Consider the following 22,403-nt stretch of genomic DNA (forward strand, 5'->3'; position numbering starts at 1 on the left):
TAAAAAAATGTTATGAGACTATTTTAAAAAACATAAGGCTTATTGTAGGGCTGCAAGACATTTTTTCCAAGGGAGACCTTTCTGATAAGAAGTTGCCTTTTAAAAATCCACCTGAGTAAACACTCTACACATTGACCCCACCATAAGTAGGCACGTGTCCCATGAATAAATTTGCTTCATTAAAAAAGAAGTCCCAGCCCGGCTGGTGTGGCTCAGTGGTTGAGCATCAACTCATGCACCAGGAGGTCACTAGTTCAATTCCAGGTCAGGGTACATGCCTAGGCTTGATCCGCAGGAGGGAGCATGCAGGAGGCAGCCAGTGGATTTTGATGTTTCTCATCGATGTTTCCATCTCTCTACCCTCTCCCTTCCTCTCTCTCTCAAATCAATAAAAACATTTTTTAGAAAAGAAATCCCAGTGTAAAAATCAGCATAGGGAATACAGTCAATAATATTGTAATAACTATAGTACCAGGTGAGTACTTGAATTATCTGGGGATCATGTCATAAATTGTATAACTGTCTAACCACTATGTTGTACACCTGAAACGAATATAAAATAACTAGAGGCCCGGTGCATGAAAATCGTGCACTGTGTGTGTGTGTGTGTGTGTGTGTGTGTGTGTGTGTGTGTGTGTGTGTATGTCCCTCAGCCCAGCCTTCACCCTCTCCAATCTGGGACCCCTTGAGGGATGTCGGACATCCCTCTCACAATCCAGGACTGCTGGCTCCCAACTGCTCGCCTGTCTGCCTGCCTGATTGCCCCTAACCCCTTCTGCTTGCCAGCCTGATCACCCCCTAACCACTCCCCTGCCAACCCGATTGCCCCTAATTGCCCTCCCCTGCTGGCCTGCTCACCTCTAACTGCCTTCCCCTGCCAGCCTGGTCACTCCTAACTGCCCTCCCCTGCTGGCCTGATCACCCACAACTGCCCTCCCCTGCTGGCCATCTTGTGGTGGCCATCTTGTGTCCATATGGGGGCGGCCATCTTGTGTTTTGGAGAGATGTTCAATTTGCATATTACTCTTTTATAGGATAGGATATTGAATGAAAAAAATTAAAATAAAAAAATTAAATTAAAAAATAACATGTTTGCATTTTTAAAAAAAGAAATCCCTGGATAACTTCCATGTTTTGTTGCTCTTGCTCAGAAGACCTATGAACAACGATAGGAGTGGACAGTGATCCATGCAGGACTGACCGTTTCAGAGAGGCTTCTGAAGTCACCCCTAAGATGTTCACTTTGTTCCTACAATGAACTAACTCCACTAAGTCAGACTGTTTAGTACCCAGGCCCTGGGTATCTCACTTTGGTCCTCCCTGAACCTCCTGAGACCAGTCAGACCTTTCTATGCAAAGACTGACATTTTCCCACCCATTTCTTGCTAACTTCTAAGTGCCCATAGGCTGACTCAGAGCCATTGCACTGTCCAATTTAGACTTTTATTGACACCTGACATTTAAGTAATATCCCAAATCCTCAATTTCATTAGGTAAGGCCAATTTAGTCTTCACATTATGTTGATAACCTAAATTGTTAGCAGGAGCTGTGTCATCACTAGGGAGGATAAACTTGTCTTCAAATGACATCTAATTACCTTCATTAAGGACGACAGCATTCCGTGACACGTATTTGCAAAGTGGGCAGACTAAAATAAACCTCAAGCATCTTGCTTCCTGCACCTTCTGCCTCCGGCCTGCCTGTGTCTAGCAGTGAACTCTCTCACATTATGGTCACAGGAAACACTTCACATACTCTCCCGCTGAAGATACCATTTTCTGAAAGTGACTCCTTTTTTTGATCCCTGGACCTCTGATGATAAAGACTTTTCGAAAGCTGCACTCTCAAGAGATTTGCATTTTCCTAAGGGACTGAAAGTGGTCATTTCTGCTTGCAGTTTAGTGTCCATGGTCAAGAGAACTGGACCTTCAAATGGCCTTTCTGTATTATTACCAGGAAGCAGCTGTGGCCAGGTCCCGCCCACTGTAATTGTTACCCTCCAAGGTATGTTCTCCTAAATCAGTGAGTAGATGGAGTGGGTGAGTGAGAGCTCCTGGGAAAGAGATGGGGTTTTGAGTTGGTTACTCACACAGAGGAATCTAGGTTACAGTCAAAATAGACTTCTTTTTTTCCAAATGATAAGAGAAAGGTTATTTAGAAAGTTACCGAAGTAGCAGAAGTGAGCCAGCTGGGCTGTGTAGGCTCAGGAAACAAGTTCCAGAAGCAACAAAAAAAGAAGGGCCCTTGGAGCTAAGAGAGGGAAAGGGAAAGGGAGAGCTTTCAGGGGAAGAAGAGGTGGAAGGAAAGGTGCAGGGATCGTCTCTAGAGGGGGAGGCCAAAGATAGACTTTTTGAAAGAAGGTTCATCCAAATTCAGTTCAATAGAGTCTGTTCTTACTCTATGTGATATTTCATTGGGTCCTTTAAAGTTACAATTGGCATCAGAAAATAAACTAGTCAGGCCTGCATTAACTGAAACAAACAAACAAACAACAACAACAAAAACAACTTGCTCCTCTCTCCCAGCTTGTCTCTGACCACTCAGAAAGCAGTCCATTTCCTAAATGCTCCTTTTGATTGCCGAGCACACAGTCTTGATCGCTGAGATATTTTTGGCTAGCTAGACCCAGTATTTGGAAATAAATGTGTGCTGTGCAAGTTCCGGACGCCAAAGGGCTTTCTAAGTAAGAACTCATTTAAGGATCACACGACCCTGCTATGTAAAGACTATAATTGCTCCATTTTACAAATGAAGAAACTGAGGCCAGAAAGGTTCCGTGATTTACTCAAATTACCCACAGCTCCTTCATGTGGAAATGGGCTTTGATTCTTAGTTGTACATGAGAGAAAGAATGAAAGGAAGGACTGGATCAGCCAACAGTGACTGTGCGCTTGCTGTGTGCCTGCCACTGGAACTAAGCGTCAGCCACTCTTCTCTTCAGCATTCTGTGCTATAGTATTCCTCCCCTCTCCACCTCCTCACCCTCCCACCTTTGCATGTGAGACACCAGAAGGCACAAGACAGGCAAAGCAATTTGCCCAGGCACCACAGAGCAGGATCAGACTCTTAAAGGCAGTGTTTGGAACCCTGCTCCCACCAGTGTCCCGAGGTTTACTACTAAATTGAAATGGTTTTAATTTATATAAAAATGATTCCTATTCTTGAAAAAAATCAACATTTGGAATCGCTCATCATAGAGACTCCCCCAAATCTCCAGACTCTTGATCTCCAGTGAGATATTGAGGGTCTTGCTGCTTTCCCTGTCACTTAGCTCGCGCGCCTCTGTCAAGGACCCTGTCCCCTCTGTCTCAGAGTTGTTTGCTATTTGGTGGGTTTTCCTCCCTTTGATTTATTTTGTGTTCTGTACTTGCAAGAATTCTTTATATGTTCTCTTCTCTTTGGTTTGCTAACTAGACTTTTGCCCATTCTTTCAAGCTTTTGCTTTACGGTTCCTGAGTTATTATTTTCTTAGAAAGTTCTTCCCATCCCGATGTTTTTCAAATTTATATTATAAATAGAGATATTCTTTATTTTAGCTGTCTTATCTCTCTCCGGTTTCCCTTTGTGCAAGATGTGAAGTATGGACTGAAGTAGTTTTTCCTTCTATAATGGACATCCAGCTCGTCCCACATTATGCACTGAGCAGAAACACCGTTATTTCTTGAGTTGCAATGACACTATGATTAGAAACCCAATTTCCCCAATACACGTGGCTGTTTCTGTACTCACTTCTATATCCCACTGCGCACTGTATCCAACCTTACAGCAGTATCACAGCATTTTAATTACGTTGGCTTTAACAGTGATCTTGCCATGTAGCCTGGGAAGTCACTGATATTGCTTTTCCAAACTTGTCTTTATTATTTATTTTTTTCTCCCCGATTACCTTTAGAATTGGTTTGTCTAATTCCATTAACATTCTTATCAGTATTCCATTGAATCTACATATTAATTTGGCACTGAAAATCCTCCTCTCCAAAAGTCTATCCGTCAATTCATTCAATTTTTTTTAAAGCACTGAAGTCATCAATTATGGCAATAAAACTGAAGAAAACCTGTTGCCAAATTCATCAGTAACTTCAGGATTTTCCATTGTTTTTGATCAAATGATTTTTGAGGTCCATTTATATGTCTTGCCTACGTCCTAAAAAGTATACTATAAACATGTAGGAGAAACCGAGCTATACCCATTTGCTAAGGAGAGCAAAACATACAGACAATAAACACATGGTCCAGAAGCTAATGAGCTCTAGATGGTCGTCGCAGCAAAGCTCTGTGGCTGGAGTCAGGAAGGACTGATTATCTACACCAGGGGTGGGGAACCTTTTTTTCTGTCAAGGGCCATTTGGATATTCATAACTTCATTTGAGGGCCATACAAAATTACCAACATAAAAATTAGCCTGCTATATTTGGTCAAACACCTAACTAACTCATCCCTAATGACATGGCAGGGCCAGACCAAATGATTTCATGGGCCTTGTAACGGCCCCCGGCTGGACGTTCCCTGATACACAGAGGATGGGAATTTAGCTGGGTCCTGATAGACCTATTGGAAGGTTTCAGCAATGAGTGAAATCACTGAGGTATCAGCTTATATACATTCTGAGTTAGCATTTTCGGATTTAAAATTTCAAGGATAGTCTATGTTACAAGCACACGAACCACAGGTTTATGTACTTGAAAATATTCTAAGCTAAAGAGAAAACTTTATTTTCTTTGTGGGGAGAGTAGAACATTTAGTGTAGAAAGTGCTGGATACTTTCCAACTTAGGAGAGTCAAAAGTTTGTGCACAATGATGCCAGCAGTAAAGTCTGTTAGCATAAGACATTGTATTTTCTGCTTAGAAAGTAAACATTTTTTTATTTGACCTTTAAGTAGTAGCTAAATATAGTATCATTAAAAATTACATTGCAGGGCATGCTTGCTCATAGCATACTAGGTTCTTCATTTCAACTCTTCCACTGAAGATAACTAGAGAAACTGAAGGAAAATTTTTTAAATTTATCTATCTGGCTATCTAATCTATTTTAAGACATTGAATGAGTTAAAAAGGCAGAGAAGAAATACGGGGAAAGGATCCTAAGAAAAGCAGCAGGGGGCGGGGTGGGGGGAGTCAGAGAAGTAATTCTTGTATTCTGATAAGTTTGTTGTTGGTTTTTTTAAAATTTTCCCCTCTTCTATTTTTTTCCCCCAAGAGCCATCTGCTTATTATGGAAAACCATATATATATATATACATACATACACACACACACATATACATACATACAGGCTTGGGTTTGAGATCTTGAAGGTCCTAAACTAGGACTATGGACTACTTAGAAATACACCAGCATTCATAGAGAATAGCTTAGCCTTGCTTAGTAGGAAACATTCACCTTCTATGGGGAAAATATTATCTACTTCTAATTATCTGTACGAATCGCCTGTACAAATATTCAGTAGGTATTCATTATTAGGTATTCAAGGAAATGGGATTTAAAAGTGAATAGGATTAATGGCAGATTAATTAGGACACAGTTCGAAAGAAAACAGATGAATTAGAAAATTATGGAAAATAAGAGATGCATTAAGACATTCCTAGTTACTTAAACTTAAGAGTTTTAGTATAAATTGAAAGTGAAAATGGGAAAGAAGTAATATTTAAGTAGATAATGGCTGAGAGTTTCTAAAACTGATAAAAGATGATGAAAGAGAATAAAACACAGATTCCAAAAGTGCTAAAAACCCTATGGCATAATGGGCGTGCACGCGTGCTCGTACACACACACACACACACACACACACACACACACACACACACACACACGGCTTATGAAAACCAAAGAGGAAATCTTGGAAATCATGAGAAGGGAAAAAGAACAAACATAATACTTTCAAAGGAGAAAAAAATAACTTATTTCTCAATAGAAAAACAATGTAAGTCTAAGACCACATAACACCATCTTTAAAGTGGAACTAAATTTCCAAACAAAAAATAAGGTGCCCACTGTGTATGACACAAGCAGAAGGAAAACCGAGTTCAGATCACAGTTGAGAGATTTAAGAAGAAATGAAATCATAAGATTTAAGAAAAGAAAGGATCAGAAAGAACAAATAAGTGGGTATATATAAAGGAATCTTAAATTTATTATACAGTAATAGTGACTTTGGGGGTATAAAATGCAAGACTGCAATAGCATTTAAATAAAGGAGGGAATTCATGGAATTGCTATTCTAAGACACTAGCATGATCAGAAGAAATGATAAAAGCAACAATTCATATTAGAATCCTATTCTAGAATACTTGTTGTAATTGTACTAAAAACTCAAATAAAAGGTTGATGCAGGAGAGTGAAAGGATATATATATATATAATGTTCCTTTCTTGCTGTACTTTGGATTAATGAAAAATGATAAACTCAAAGTGAACTGAAAGTAAAAGATTAAGCTTACCTGATAAGATTATAAAATAATTTCTAACTGCGCATTTTAAATATAAGGGCATGGATATTTGAAAGTAAAAGGATAAAGAAATATAACTTCCTCTTGAGCTCTTGAAATTCATTTGGGGAGTGGGCCAGTCAAGATCATGGATTCTAGGTTTTTACCACTGATTTCTCCAACACAACAACTATACTGAGGAGTCAGGGACAGAACGGAGGGGGCAGGGGACTTCTGGGATGCTAGAACTATTCTGATTAGTAATTTGTATGCTGGTTATCTGGATGTTCATTTTGTGAAAATTAATAGCTGTACCTATATGATTCAGGGACTTAATTTATCAGCTAGTTACTTTTTTAAAGTAAAGTTTTCTACCAAGGTCACAGTGGTATCAGAAATTTTAAATACAGGGTAGGGCAAAAGTAGGTTTACAGTTGTTTATATGAAAAATAATATAATAATTAATAAATAATAATACCAGAATAAACTCTGTGTTTCACATACTCACAACTGTGATCCTACCTTTGCCCTACCCCCGTGGTTGGCAAACTGCGGCTCGTGAGCCACAAGCGGCTCTTTGACCCCTTGAGTGTGGCTCTTCCACAAAATACCAGGGCCTGGGTGAGTCTATTTTGAAGAAGTGACGTTAGAAGAAGTTTAAGTTTAAAAAATTTGGCTCTCAAAAGAAATTTCAATCGTTGTACTGTTGATATTTGGCTCTGTTGACTAATGAGTTTGCCGACCACTGCCCTACCCTATATAAAAATAGGTTTGCCCAGACTTTCCCAATACCTGGACTTAAGTATGGTATGCAGATCAGTCAAAGTGTCAAAACATGAGATCTTGATGTCAGAGGTTGAGACGTAATATTAGTATCTTCTGAATTAGTTTAGATGATGCTAGCACACAATGTTTGTCTGGAAGGGGTCTTAGAGAGGAGACTAAGGCCCAGGTCACCTACTTGTCCAGGCACAGGACATGGGTTAGGGAGAATGCGGAAAGATGTTCTTCTTTGTCAAAGTAGAATGTAAACATTCTTCAACTTCTAGGGAAAAAGAGCAACTCTGTATGTATCCTGGGACTGTGTGGACATTTTCTCCTTCACTTCCCTGTCCTGGGAGAAGTGGTTGCCTTATATTTATTTTCTGAGTGTCAGGGATAAATAATGTCACATATTTAGAGTGATCATCAAATGTCCAGTCACCATCTGGACTAGAATCTAGCTGCCTTTCAAATGTTTTGTCAGCTATAATTGAATCGTGTTGAAATATGCCTGGCATATGTGCATTACGGTTGGAATGTTCAATGCATAGAATAAGTCTTAGTGGAGAACAATAATGGAGGCATTTTTTATTGACAAAATAAACCAAACACTTCTATCTGAGCCTTTAAGCAAAATCTCATTAATCTGGTAGTCACTGATTCCAAACCCACATTCATTCAGACTAAATGAAATAGGAAGAATTTAACTCAGCAAATGAAGAGTATTTGCTAGGTAAACTGAAAGGGTAAATGTATTGAAAATTTGTTTTGAAGGTCTTTACATCATATAAATACATTTTAAAAGACTTAGAGACACCAATTATATATTCATGTTGCTGATAATTATATGTTCATATTATCTGTTCATTAAAGCAGCTCATTAATGTACTCTGAAAGAATAATTGGTTTAAGTTACTATGCATATTTAAAAGAAATGAAAATCTGCTTCCTTAAAGATAAGCAATGGCTCTTTCACTGAATCTAATTGGTCTTCTCCACAAATTAATTCAAATTCACACAGTTTCACTGAAGTTGTCTTTAAGACAACTTGGTGCCAAGTAAATTACTTTCTGTCTTCTAAATCTTCCCAGAAATTAACAGGTCTGAATATCTAGCTCCAAAATCTTTTGTAGTCATCCATCCAAAAGCCCTTCTAACCTTCCTCTTAATTCTGCTATTTTGTCTCTTCAGCTGTCTTACTTTCTTCAAGTTTAATACATTCCATTTCCTCCCAGAGTTAGAGCTTAGTTCTTCGTGATCCTTTTGAACTTGGCCACTCACTCTAAACCAGACCTACTCTGACTTGAACAGTTCTGGGAGTTTCAACCCTCTCCAAAAGCTGGGCTCTTCTTTGACTTCTGCACATCTTAGCCCAGGGCCTGGCATATGAAATACATATCACTCAATGATTTTAAACACTTTATAATATTATCTCAATTTCATTCTGAAAACAAACTCGGGAAGTAGCTGCAATTATTTGTATGCCCATTTAATAGATGAAGAAATTGAGGCACAGAGAGGTTTAATAAACCCAAGTATTGAGCAAATGTTGGGGCCTTTGAAGTCTGACTCTGGAGCTAGGCTCTTTACTGCTAAGCTACCATCGACGCTGCCATTTTATTAATACCATGAACACAGATTACACTCCAAGACTTTAAAAGGGTGTAGGAAAGCAAAGCTACACAGATTAAGGGATGAGTCTAAGAAAAGTCAAGGGACTTCAAGGTGACAAAATTAGGATGCAAATTCCAGGACATTGCCATTGGTACAAAGCTCTTTCTACGAGGAGGAACCAAGATGGCGGCATAGTTAAACAACTAATCTGCTGCCTCACACAACAATTTCAAAAATACAACTAAAAGACAAAAACATCTACCACCCAGAACCACGGGAAAGCTGGCTGAGTGGAAGATTTACAACTAAGAAGAGAAAGAAGCACCATCGCTGAAAAGCTGAGGTACGGAGGCACGCGAATCGGGCCGGCGGCGGGCGGCTGGGTGCGCGGCTTTTCTTCAACCCGTAGGGAGACAAGCTCCCGATCACTGAAATCCAGTTTCTGGGGACACTCGGGGGACCCAGGCACCTACGGGGAGAAGCTGGACTCTCGGCCATCGGGTCGGAAAGTGAGAGTGACTTTTTTGCAGTGGTGCGCCCAGCAATCGTTGTTTACTGCGCTGGAGCGCGGGGCGCAGGGACTTGGAAACTTGGAAAGGCAGAGACGGCTGACGGCAGCCATCGCCGTTGGCCACGCCCCAGCCTAGTGACGCCCTGAGACCCCGCCCTGAGGCCCCGCCCCGCACATTCTACAAACCCGCCCCGGCTCCACACAGCGGCTTTTGCATATAAATGGCCTGTTCTGGAGCTTAACCAACTGCAGCTCCAGTCAGACTGCTCCAAAACCGCCCAAGCAAAGGAGGAGAAAACTAGCCCTTGCTGTAGCTCCTGCTGGGGGACACACAGTACACAAGGGTACACCAAGAGTGTCCACCTCAAGTAACTGGGAGGCTGACCCGTTGAACAAATAGGACACCTAGTACACAAAACTACCCTACCAACTTAGGGAAGCAGAGAATATGAGAAGGCAAGGAAACAGATCACAAACCAAAGAAATGGAGGAGAACAAGCGACTGGACATAGAGTTCAAAACCACGGTTATAAGGTTTTTCAAGAATTTCATGGAAAAGGCTGATAAATTCCATGAGGACCAACTAGAAATTAAACATACACTGACTGAGATAAAAAATATTATACAGAGACCCAAAAGCAGACTAGAGGATTGCAAGAATCAACTCAAAGATTTGGAATACAAAGAGGCCAAGGACACTCCTCCAGAGAAGCATGAAGAGAAGAGAATTCAGAAAGTTGAAGATAGTGTAAGAAGCCTCTGGGACAACTTCAAGCGTACCAACATCAGAATTATGGGGGTACCAGAAGAAGAGAGAGAGCAAGATGCTGAAAACCTATTTGAAGAAATAATGAACGAAAACTTCCCCCACCTGATGAAAGAAATAGACTTACAAGTCCAGGAAGCGCACAGAACCCCAAACAAAAGGAATCCAAAGAGGACCACACCAAGACACATCATAATTAAAATGCCAAGAGCAAAAGACAAAGAGAGAATCTTACAAGCAGCAAGAGAAAAACAGTTAGTTACCTACAAGGGAGCTCCCATACGATTATCAGCTAATTTCTCAACAGAAACCATGCAGGCCAGACGGGAGTGGCAAGAAATATTCAAAGTGATGAATAGCAGGAACCTACAACCAAGACTACTCTACCCAGCAAAGTTATCATTCAGAATTGAAGGGCAGATAAAGAGCTTCACAGATAAGAAAAAGCTAAAGGAGTTCATCACCACCAAACCAGCATTATATGAAATGCTGAAAGGTATTCTTTAAAAAGAGGAAAAAGAAGAAGAAAGATAAAAATTATGAACAACAAATACATATCTATCAACAAGTGAATCTAAAAGTCAAGTGAATTAAAAATCTGAGGAACAGAATAAACTGGTGAACTTAATAGAATCAGGCATAGAATGGGAGTGGATTGATAATTCTCAGGGGGAAAGGGGTGTCTGTGTGGGGAGTATGGGAAGAGACTGGACAAAAATCATACACCTATGGATAAGGACAGCAGGGGGGGGGGGAGGTAAGGGAACAGGAGGGGTAGGAACTGGGTGGTGGGGAGATATGTGGGGAAAAAGGAGAAACAATTGTAATCTGAACAATAAAGATTCATTTAAAAAAAATAAAAAAAAAAGCTCTTTCTACAATAGTCTTTATGGAAATTATTAATTTCTTTAAAAATTGTCCATAGCTATTGATTGATTAATGATTTTGTACTATCAAACTGTGAATTAACTTTCAAATCCCACCTCTCTAGACATACCTTCTCTTTGTAAGATTAGGTGCATAAAGCTGTGCTTTTCTATCTTTAATGGGCACACACAGATCACATGAAGTTCTTGTTAAAATACAGATTCTGGTTCAGGAGTCAGGCCTAAGATCATTCTGCATTTCTGCAAGGCTCCTACATGTGCCAATATTATTAGTCTAAGGGTCCAGATTTAGGAGCAAGGACACAGTTATTCCAGTTCTTTGGGCTCCATTTTCCATTTTCTGTCATTGGAAGGCTTGGCTTCCGGAACTAAAAATCCCCATTGGACTCTAGTAAGTCTATGACAATTTCACTTGTTTTCCCTGGCCTTTCTCTTCTAATTTCTTTATCCTTTTGGCTGACTTTCCAACTTGTCCCATGGAACTAACTAAGCAGAACCATGTGATCTACAGTGACCTGGGAGGCAATGACTGAGTAAGAACAAGAGCCCCTCTCCATAGCACAACCATGGAGGGCTTCTCTGAGCAGGTGACTTTTGTGCTCAGACCAGAGGTGTCAGAGATACTTCAGAGAGTTCTGTACTGATGAGGAGGTCATATAGAAATAAAGTGAAATAGCAACTGAGCATCATGTGTTCCAAAAATAGAAAGAGAAAGCGTGGTGAGGAGGGCAACACACTGGATGAGCATGGTTCAAGGAGCAGGGACCATGCCCAGTGGGTCCTTGCAGTCTTTAAATTCTGTACTTTCTACATAGAGTGGTGGATGCAATGAAAAGCTACTAGAAAGTTGTGATTGGGTAAAAACATAGTCTTTTACATTTCAAAAATCACTTTCTTTTATGGAGAAGAAAGGATGGGGATGAGGATAGAATTGGAGAACCCAGTCCAGAGCTGCCATGGTGGCTAGGAAGGATGGAGGTGTGGACTCAGGAGGTAGCAATGAAGACCAGCAGAGCCACAGGTTACAGATATATTTTGGCGTAAGGACTTGATCAGAGGCCATTTCCTCTTCCCTAAAGGGTGTTCTGCATCCCCATGTTTCCTTTCTAAATTCCCTGTTTCCTCCTCACCACATCACACATTCATCTGTATATCATAGCTCACTCTTCTCACTACCACCCTTCTCTATCAATTACATGCCCCTGGATATAATAAGACAACAGTTTCCTATAATGATTATTCATCACTATTGGTCAGGCACTGTTCCAAAAATGCAATTGGATTATTCCATTTAATCCAAGAAGGTAAGTACTAATAGCATCTCTACTCATAGATGAGGAATATGAGGCTCAGCAAACATACTATGCACAAGGTTTGGAATATTCATACACATTTGCAGAATTAAATTAAAGATGATCCATGAGGAAATGCACAAGTCCTTTCTACATATTCTCTCAGATTGCTTTGCATACAAATGCTATATAAATATTTGAGGTTGACAGTACTCCATTGACTCAGCTATGTCTAGGGAACAAAAACACTATTAGTATACATTCAATATCTTTTTAATGACATTTGTTTTTTAGTTGCTCAGTTGAGGATGGTCCAAGCACAGTTTCAGCTAACCATATCCTGTTGGTTATAATCTTCCATTCCAAGGCGCACTGTGATGACTACAGGAGAAAACAAAAACAAAAGCAAAAAGCTTGCACCTCTAAGAACATGTGGCCCTGGGGGTGATCTGGAGGCTGTGAAAGGTGAACATTTAGATTGCTACAGGGACAACAGAATAGGCCAGATGTAATGACCTGAATCATGATTAAGAAACGAAGTCCCAAAATGCTTCTTGTGCCTACTCCATCTTGTCACCTTTGCCATGGCTGGCTTGCATTTTCCTGTTGCTTCTTTTTGTTAGGCAATTACCCACTGAAACCTAAAAATTCTCCCCAAATAGACAGGAGGTCATTTAGTTCTGAGTAGTAATTTCATGGCCATTGCCATGTATTTTAATAGAAATTAGAACATAAATGAAAATGCCTTATGACATGGCAGAGATTAGAAAATGCAATCTGGTTGTTTCATCTGCAGGGTAATTGCTTCATTGGACTAGACTGAAGCCAATGTCAGCAGGGCTGCTGGAAATTTCTGGTAACGGACTGTCAAGTCAACTGGTATTAGAAGAGTATCAAAATTACTTTGTAAAGCATCTCTATTAAGACTAAATCTTTATTCATAGACAATTCATGAGTGGCTTTGCACATTTTTAAAGAAATAATTCCTTGAGGTAACTGCCACCACCAGGGATCAAAATCCTACACTATTTTAGACTTAAAACAAAAGCAACCTTTTAACCCAAGTTAGTTGGCCAACAATTCTTCCAAGTGCCTTACATTCAATAAGAAAAATGCTTAATTGTACTTGTTGAATGACCACCCCTCTTTCCAAAAAGCTAAAGCATAAACATCAAGCAGAGGGTGGCAACAGCTTGAGTCTATTTAAGTAAAACCAAGTCGACCAAGAACCAGTGTTAAGGGACTAGGGATCTCTTTGGCATGAATACCCAGGAATAAATGGGACAGTAATATTCCAAACGTCCTTCCTTCCTGCCATCACCTGTTTTAGTTTTCCTGGTTTAAGGGAGTGGTTCTCCAAGGGATTCCCCACATTGGCTGGTTTCGCTTTAAATCCACCACCACTCACTGTAAGTGGGCTCCTGAGGTTACCAACCCTCAGACCATATTGCCAGGCCTATTCATTCCATCTCTCTCGGTGACTGTTTCATACACTGTCCCCTGTCTATAAAACCGCAACACCTCCATTCCTGACCTTCATTGGATGGCGTTGCTTTCTATTTCATAGAATAGAAGCATCAGAAAGTCATTTCCACCAGCTTCCAACCCCAAGTTTACCTACTTACCACACCTGTGCCCGTGAACTCTGCTTTCCTCCTGACAGACATGAACTGCCCTTGCCTCCACGCGTGTTCAAGAGCTGCCTCCTCTCCCCTACTTGAGAATATAGTTCCAGCAATCTCTGCCCCATCCTGTATCATCAATTTTTCCCTGTCTACTAGACCATCTGCATACACATATCCTATCATTTCTCCCTGCATTCAATTTTATTCACTGGCCCCACTCTCCTCACCAGCTACAATCCATTCCCCTGCTTCTCTGTAGTTTTGGAAATCTAGATAATTTCTAACTAAGATATGGTAGTGTACTCTGACTTACTCATTTTTGTCTCTTACTTAGCAGCTGAATGTTTGAGCCCTGTCATTGAATCATTTTTGCCATTTGGAAAAGTTGTAATGGGCATGTGGGGTGGGAGAAAGTTCAATGTGATTATGAGCTCTGTGAGTCTGTCGAAATGCTGGTGTATGACAGGGAGTCCTCAACTATCCACTTCTCCAGTTTTCTCTATGAAACAGTAGCTATTTACTTTGGTTAAAACTTAGTGAGATTATACTAAGTCCAATAATTACAGGGAAATAAAACTGTGTACTAGTATATGCTTCTGTGTTTTTCATAGAAAGAGTAGTTGGTCCTCAGGCTGTGGCAATCAGGGTGTTTTGTTTCATCTCTTTTACACTCTAAACTTTATGATCTTTATGTACCTTACAATCCTTTACATTCTTTAAACTTATTGAGGACTCTAAGAGGGTTTTCTTTGTAGGTTGTAGCTATCAATATTTACCATGTTGCAAATTTAAAGGAACCATTTTCACAAATATAATGATTCATATGAAGCTAGTAAAGATGAAAATATTGCATATTAATAACAGTAATAGTCTAAGGTTAGTTATTTTGTTTGTTTTTTGTTAATCCTCATGCAAGGCTATTTTCCCACTGATTTTTAGAGAGAGTGGAAGGGAGGGACTAGAAAGAGAGAAACATGCATGTGAGAGTGACACATCCATTGGTTGCCTCCCACATGTGCCCCGGCCAGGGCTGCAGATCAAGTCAGCAACCAACGAACGTGCCCTTGACTGGCATCAAACCCAAGACCCTTCAGTCTCTGGGCCAATGCTCTATCCACTGAGCCAAATAGACTAGGGCTAAAGTTAGTTTTGACCTTGTGACCCTGAGCTCTGTCCTAAAATAAAGTGTCAATTTGTTCCTGATCATGAAAGAGCACCATGATGGACACAACTTGGAGAGTGAAACATACCTGTCTTGGTTTATAATGCCTGAATCTGAAAAGCTATTAATGTGTTAAAATATTAGCAAAGCTTCTTCAATTTTATTGGATTTATTTTCTTCTTTTACTGCTTAATACCTTCAGCTGCAATATGAATAATTAGTCTTTTCGGCCTGGCCTGTGGGGATCAGGCTGAAACCAGCTGACACACCCCGTAATCGGGCTCCCTCCTTTCTGGTTCCGGGGTGCTTTACCCAAGAACCACCACTGCCAAGTTACATTGTGCTTATAGCTACCAGTCAGATGGTCTGATGCTCGCTTAGCCTTTTATATATACAGGCAGTCCTCAGGTTACGTAGGACTCAACATATGTCAGTACGTCGTTTCGTGGTTATGTCGCCATCTCCCATTTATTTATAAAAAAAAAAAAAGTTCCATCATTTTGATGTATATACATATGTGCTTTATGTTTTTTATTATTTATTTACCACAAGTAAAGGTCAGGAATTGTTATCTTTCTTTTATGTTTTTTTTTTTTTTTACTGTTTCACTTCATTACTGCTGTGTATGTGCTCCATGTGAGTGACGTAGGTGCTTATGTAGGTGGGTTCTGACTTACGGCGAAAATCATGTTACGTCGCGCCTGTAGGAATGGATCTCCGACGTAACCCGAGGACTAACTGTATAGATGGCCGTGGCCTTTGTATGCTTATTCTTGTATTACATTGTCACATCTTAATCAAGAGTATAAATCAGATCTGATAATTAAGGTTTTTTTTGCTCTCCCCAAATGAGATTTTTAATGTAGTAAAATATGAAAACTTTCAGGATATCTTTTATACCTAAAACTGTCTTGAGAGTTCATAGAAGGCACACAGTATCACGAAGATTTGTTCTTCACCTTATAAAAAGAGAGGAAGTGGAAGTAATTTACTAGTAGTTCATTCATGCTATCACTTATAGGTTGCATGGGAAAAGTCAAATTAGAAGAGTTGCTGGGCCTTCCCTAGATTGAACTTGTATAGGATAAATGTCATCAATACATTATTCAGAAATTATATATATATATATGCCTTAAAGTAAGTTCCTCACTGCGTATGTTTCTATTTCTCAAAGTCATCTTTCTCTGATGACAGTAGGCAATAGCAGTGTAGTGGAGGTGTTGGTCAATGTGGCCCAATGGCTGTTTCTATGAAGTTTCACTGGAACTCAACAGCCTATCTGTTTATATATTGTCTATGGTGTTTTTGCACTATGATAACAGAGCTGAGTAGTTGTGACAGAGATCTTTAACCCCAAGAGTCTAAAGATTCACCCTTTGACCTTCTACAGAAAAAGTTTACCAATGGCTGGGATGCTGTATATCATCCATAGTTTCAGTTATTATTTAAAGTGTTTTCTTGGCCAAAGCCTCACATCTTTTATTTAAATCTAGTATTTCCTAGGACAATGGATTTAAGTTAGGGATACAGCCATACCTATGGGGTTTTAAAAAATGCAGATATGTAGGGCCTACTGCAGATGGACTTAATCTCATTACTTGACGTGCTTACCAAATAGTTGCTATGCCATTGGTATCCATGTATATGATGTCTCAGGATTATTATATGTTATCTATCAGGATGTTTTTTTCTATAAAATTATTATTTTTTTTTTAAATATATTTTATTGATTTTTTACAGAGAGGAAGAGAGAGGGATAGAGAGTTAGAAACATCGATGAGAGAGAAACATCGATCAGCTGCCTCCTGCACACCCCCCACTGGGGATGTGCCCGCAACTAAGGTACATGCCCTTGACCGGAATCGAACCTGGGACCCATGAGTCCGCAGGCCGACGCTCTATCCACTGAGCCAAACCAGTTTCGGCTTCCTCTATAAAATTATTTTCATTTATTTTTTATAAATGATAGTTAGCATCTTTTCTTTGCAAGTAGCATTAATCATTATTCATAGGGACATTTGTCTAAAACTTCTTTGGATTGGCTTTGCTATCTTGTTTTGCATGCTGCAGAAACAACTAAATTTCCTAGTGAGTTGCAGTATTCTCAATATGAACTCTATTCAGACCTTACACATTTGAAAATGGCCCATAATAAATAACCATGGCCATTGTAAGTCTCTTTGTTTTCCTCTGACTTTCCTAAAGGCTTTGCAATCAGCTATAGTCCCTCTCAGAGCCCCGAGAAAAAGGATTGTATCAGACTTGGATGGCATCATTTGGACAAAACCAGGATTTCCAGGACTCTTTTTAATAAAAAATCAAACAGCTTCAAGAGACTACTACCCAAGAGTACAAAGGAACAAACATTAATTACCTAGGAGTGAATGAACTAATAAGGGACATTTTATTATTTGTTTGCAATATTGTTGATGTTGGCTTAATGTCCTATTATTTGAATAGATAAGGAGTCCCTTTTCTTTTTTGTTAAGCTATCTGTAACTCATAACAATGTGGTAAGCTCTGCATTTGTAAACTGAAATGAAACATCTGATTTTCACCTTTTCACTCACTCTCCCAACTCCGATTCAGAAACTTTTATTGAATTTACTTACTTCACATGACTCTTAGTTGTTTGCACAGATTCAATATTAGTCTTCCCCATCCCCTTTTACCGAAATATTGGCTATGTGACCAAAGCCTTGCCTGGCATATCATATTTGAGGATGACGTTCATTGAATCAGGAATAGCAAGCCACTTTCAAAGAAGTAAGACTGACTTTCATGTGGGATATGAAATTGAAAGTAACAAATGAACAAACAAGGAAAATAAACAAACAAAAACTCCTAGACACAGACAATAGCAAGGTGGTTCCCAGAGGGAATGAGGGTAGGGGGGTAGTAAAGGGTAAAAAAGGCCCAATATATGGTGACGGAAGATGATCTGACTTTGGGTGGTGGGCACACAATGTAATATGAAGATCATGTATCATAGAAATGTACACTTGAAACCTAGATGATCTTACTAAACAATGTCACCCCAATACATTTAATTTTAAAAACTTGACTTTTATGGACCCCTCACAAGAACACTGGCCTGTACCTGGCATAACAGAGGCTCAGCATTACAGGTGGTAAAGAATATCACTTTCTGACAGGGCAGAAAGATTTGAATAATTTGGGAGACTTGAGTAGAGAGAAACCCAAATTTATAGATACTGCAGGGAAATCTGGTAGATTTTTTTGGACGTGGCCTTCTAGCTTCAGAATGGCAAATGTTAGGGACTTTCAAAGCCCAGTCTGAGATTTCTTATGGAAATTTCCAGCAAAGCCAACTTAAGCTGACTTAGATAGCAAATTAATACTTGCTGCACCTATGTAAATAACCAAACCAAGCTACTGAGACCAGTCTTATTTTCTAAACAAGAATCATCTCTTTATTTTTTGAGATTACTATTGGTCAAAAGCAGGGAAGACTATAAAAAATTGGGAACAAGCCAATGATTCTGATGTTTCCAATGGAAAACGATGTACATTTTAGAGCAAGGCATCCTAGATTAGCTGATCTGTATCATAGAAATAAGCCCACATAATCTTATTAAGCAGTGTCACCCTTTGAAGCCTTTCAACTATTTCATACTCTTTACCTTATAGTTAACTCACTGGAGTGAAAAATAATCCTTTGTCTATAGTCAAACAGATAAATTTTGTCTATTACGTCAAAGAGTCGAATTGCCCACCCCTTGGCAAAAACCAACTTTGTGTCTACTTGCATATTCATTTCAACTTTTCTTTATTGTATATGAATTTGTGCTTCTTTGATTTGCTCTTTGAATTGGTTACAAAAATCTCCCGGTGCCCTCATTATCACAGTGTTATGAGTTATATAATAAAATCTTAAACATGTGCATTAGCATTTTTAAAATAATTGCTTGCAAAGTTGGATTTTTTAAATAGTACCAAATTAACTTGCATCCCACCTCCCTACTTGATTGAAACCTATGAAAAATGCAGTAGCGAGGAGCAAACAAAAATCTTATTATTCTAGAACTTACATTCTAAAGGAGGGAGAGGAACAATTGATAGAATTTAAGTGCACAAGTCACCTAGTGCATTTGAAGGTGACAGTGCTAGGAGAGATATACAAGACACCATCTCTATGAACTGCTGCTCTGGAAATAAACTCACTTGCACAATTTTTCTCTGGGAGGTAGCAGAACCTAGAAAGATAACTTTTAGAATTCTAGTGTTATTTGTGGCTTATCAGAAGTCTTGATCTTTGTGACATATATAATAAAACAGTAGAAAATCTGGGGCTGGGGGGCACTTAGAAAAGCAAAGAAATAATTTCCAATAAGGTACATACCATGTTAACCAGTGATAACCTTCCCTTCCCCAGATTACAAAAGGCAGCTTCAGATATGTGGATGAGATTTTTGATTTGGCAGATAAGATAGATTTTTTTTCTTTCATTAAACAAGTCAAGTTTTGCCCTTGAACATGTGTATGTACAGGTCTTTGGGAAAGAAACCTGAGCTCTGTTGTACCAACTAAAAATAGGTTGATTTAAAAACCCATATGTGCCCTAACCGGTTTGGCTCAGTGGATAGAGTGTCGGCCTGCGGACTCAAGAGTCCCAGGTTCAGTTCCGGTCAAGGGCATGTACCTTGGTTGAGGGCACATCCCCAGTAGGGGGTGTGCAGGAGGCAGATGATCAATGTTTTTCTCTCATTGATGTTTCTAACTCTCTATCCCTCTCACTTCCTCTCTGTAAAAAAATCAATAACATATATTAAAAAAAATAAAAATAAATAAAAACACATATGTGGGTATTAGGGCAACCTTCAATGGTGGTTCTAACTAGACAGAATTTCTTTCAGAAGTAGAGTCTACATCACAGACCCTTCAGAAATCACATTGCTGCGATTTTACGTCTGATTTACCAATACAATTAGTTCACAAGATATCACCCTGTAGGCAATAGGTGCTTTGCTTATCAGAGTAAGTTACAACTTTTAAAAGCTTGACTGACTAACTCATACCCAAATGCCAGCAAGCCTCTGGAAACAGTGTAGGTGGTTGGATTACTCATAGGTGGCAGGTATGGCAGAAAACCCTGATTTTCTGCTCAAAACCTCAAAGCATGAAACTCTTCAGCTTCAAAGAATTTCACATTGACTGCTAGCCTACCTTAGAGAATTCTAATTTACAAAAATGTAATTTCATGTGAAATAACTTTCTTTATTATGAACAGTAGCAGGCAAATTGCATCTTCATAAAGATTTCTATTCCAAGAGCTCAAATCTCAGGAAATCAATGGAAGGCTAATTATGCGTGAGTAGTCCCTGATGCTGAAAGCAAGCAGGACACAAGGGACAGTGCTGGAGAGATATGAATTGTTACCTCTGTGAGATAGTATCTCTCCTTCTGGTAGTAGGCATATGAATCTGTCAGTAATTACAGGGAGAACCATTCTGACATTCAGTTCTTTCTTTTTTATCTCTTCTGTAGATGATAATCAGAGAGATGGATGCTGAATGAATATGAAGAATAAAATATGACAAAACAGAAGAGCACTGTGTTCAATCCTGGTGCTCATTTTGTATCCTTTCTTTCACAGTGTGTAAAGCCGATTCACAGTGTGCCACCTGACTCGGGCGGGGGTGGGGGCATAATTCAGAGGAGTGGAATGCTGCTACCTCCCTGCATGTGTTTGTGTGAAATTCCACTCTCAAGGCACCCAAAGCAGGTCTGCTTATAAATATTATCTCCTTACAGACTTGCTCTCCCCTTATCTCCTTTCCCAGAGATAAATGCTGAACAAACACGGTGATTTTTTTCCCCTGCGGATACGTGTCCTCTGATGAGCCTCCCTAAGGAGCTGTGGGTCCCTGGCCCTGCTGGTTGCCTACCCAGCACTTCTCCCTGCCTGTTACCAGCACGGCTTATTGTTTGTACATGTTTTAATCTGCCCCACTTGGGCTGCCAGGATGGACACTGATCAGTCTTACCCATCAGGACGTGGCAGTCCCCCAGCCACTACTCCTGGTCCAAGGAATGACAGTCATTCTAATTTGGCTCAATGAAATTGAAGGGAAGACTCTATGTCCTGTGGTAGCTGAACAGAGACCGAGAAGCCCATGGCCTCAGTTGCCACTGGTGGCATCTTGTGAGCGTGACTGCAGACAGTAGGATAGAGACATAGAAAAAAAACCTGAATTCTTGATGACTCATGGAGACACTGATCACACAGTGCCTGAAGCCTGACCACCGCTGGATTCACGAACACACATCCTCTCGGTATTCAAGCACCCTGAGTCAGGTTTCTGTTCTTTGCATTCCAAAAACATTCTAATTAAATGCCAGGCATAATGTACCTCTTCTCCAAGAACTGATCGCCCCCAGGTTAAGTCAAGTAACTAGATCCTGAATGAAGGCTTATCACCTCCAACCTTCTATGTTTGCATTTATTCACGCAACAAACATTTATGTAGCACCTGCAGTCAGCCACAAACTTTGATACACAAAACCAGATACAGGTCCGGCTCTCTAACATATAATCTAATACAGATGTTCTCAAGCTTTTGGGTACCAAAGGCCTCTTTGGAAGTCTGAGGGAACCTATGGACCTATTCTTAGATTACTAGAGGCTCGATGCATGAAATTCATGCACGGGGGGCGGGTCCCCTCAGCCCAGTCTGTACCCTCTCCAATCTGGGACATCCCTCTCACAATCCGGGACCACTGGCTCCTAACTGCTCACCTGTCTGCCTGCCTGATCACCCCTAACTGCCCCCGTCAGCCTGATCACCTCTAACCACCTCTGCCTGCTGGCCTGATTGCCCCTTACTTCCCACCCCTGCTGGTCTGGTCACCCCCAATGCCTCCCTCTGCCAGCCTGGTTGCCCCTAACTGTGCCCCCAATGACCTGGTCACCCTTTACTGCCCCCCCCTGCTGGCCTGGTTGCCCCTAACTGCCCCCCTACCCCTGCTGGTCTGGTCGCCCCACACAGCCTGCTATTCAGTCATTTGGTTGTCCCTCACTAACCCCCCTGCCAGTCTGGTCACACCACACAGCCTGCTGTTTGGTTGCCCATCTGATTGTTTCGGTCGTGATGGCCCCTGGCTTTTTTTATATTAGGATTACCTAGGATAAGATACATAGCATTACAAATGAAGCCAGATAAGTTAACATACAGTTATCAAATTGCTATTAAAAATTGTGACATTGTGACTTACACACACACACACACACACACACACACACACACACACACACACATGCTTCTTTGTTAATGCCTTAAATAACAAGATAAAAGCAATGGGCTTAATGGCCTGCATAACTTTGAAGTAATGATGAG

The 22,403-nt window shown here is 40.2% G+C and overlaps 1 protein-coding gene across 2 annotated transcripts in view; it reads right to left on the reverse strand.

Moving 5' to 3' along the window:
• Nucleotides 1-22,403, reverse strand: part of GRM7 (glutamate metabotropic receptor 7) — a 734,510-nt gene that overhangs the window by 70,327 nt on the left and 641,780 nt on the right. The gene's annotated exons all lie outside the window — the stretch shown is intronic.

The sequence above is a fragment of the Eptesicus fuscus genome, chromosome 18 (assembly GCF_027574615.1).
Source record: "Eptesicus fuscus isolate TK198812 chromosome 18, DD_ASM_mEF_20220401, whole genome shotgun sequence".
NCBI lineage: Eukaryota > Metazoa > Chordata > Mammalia > Chiroptera > Vespertilionidae > Eptesicus > Eptesicus fuscus.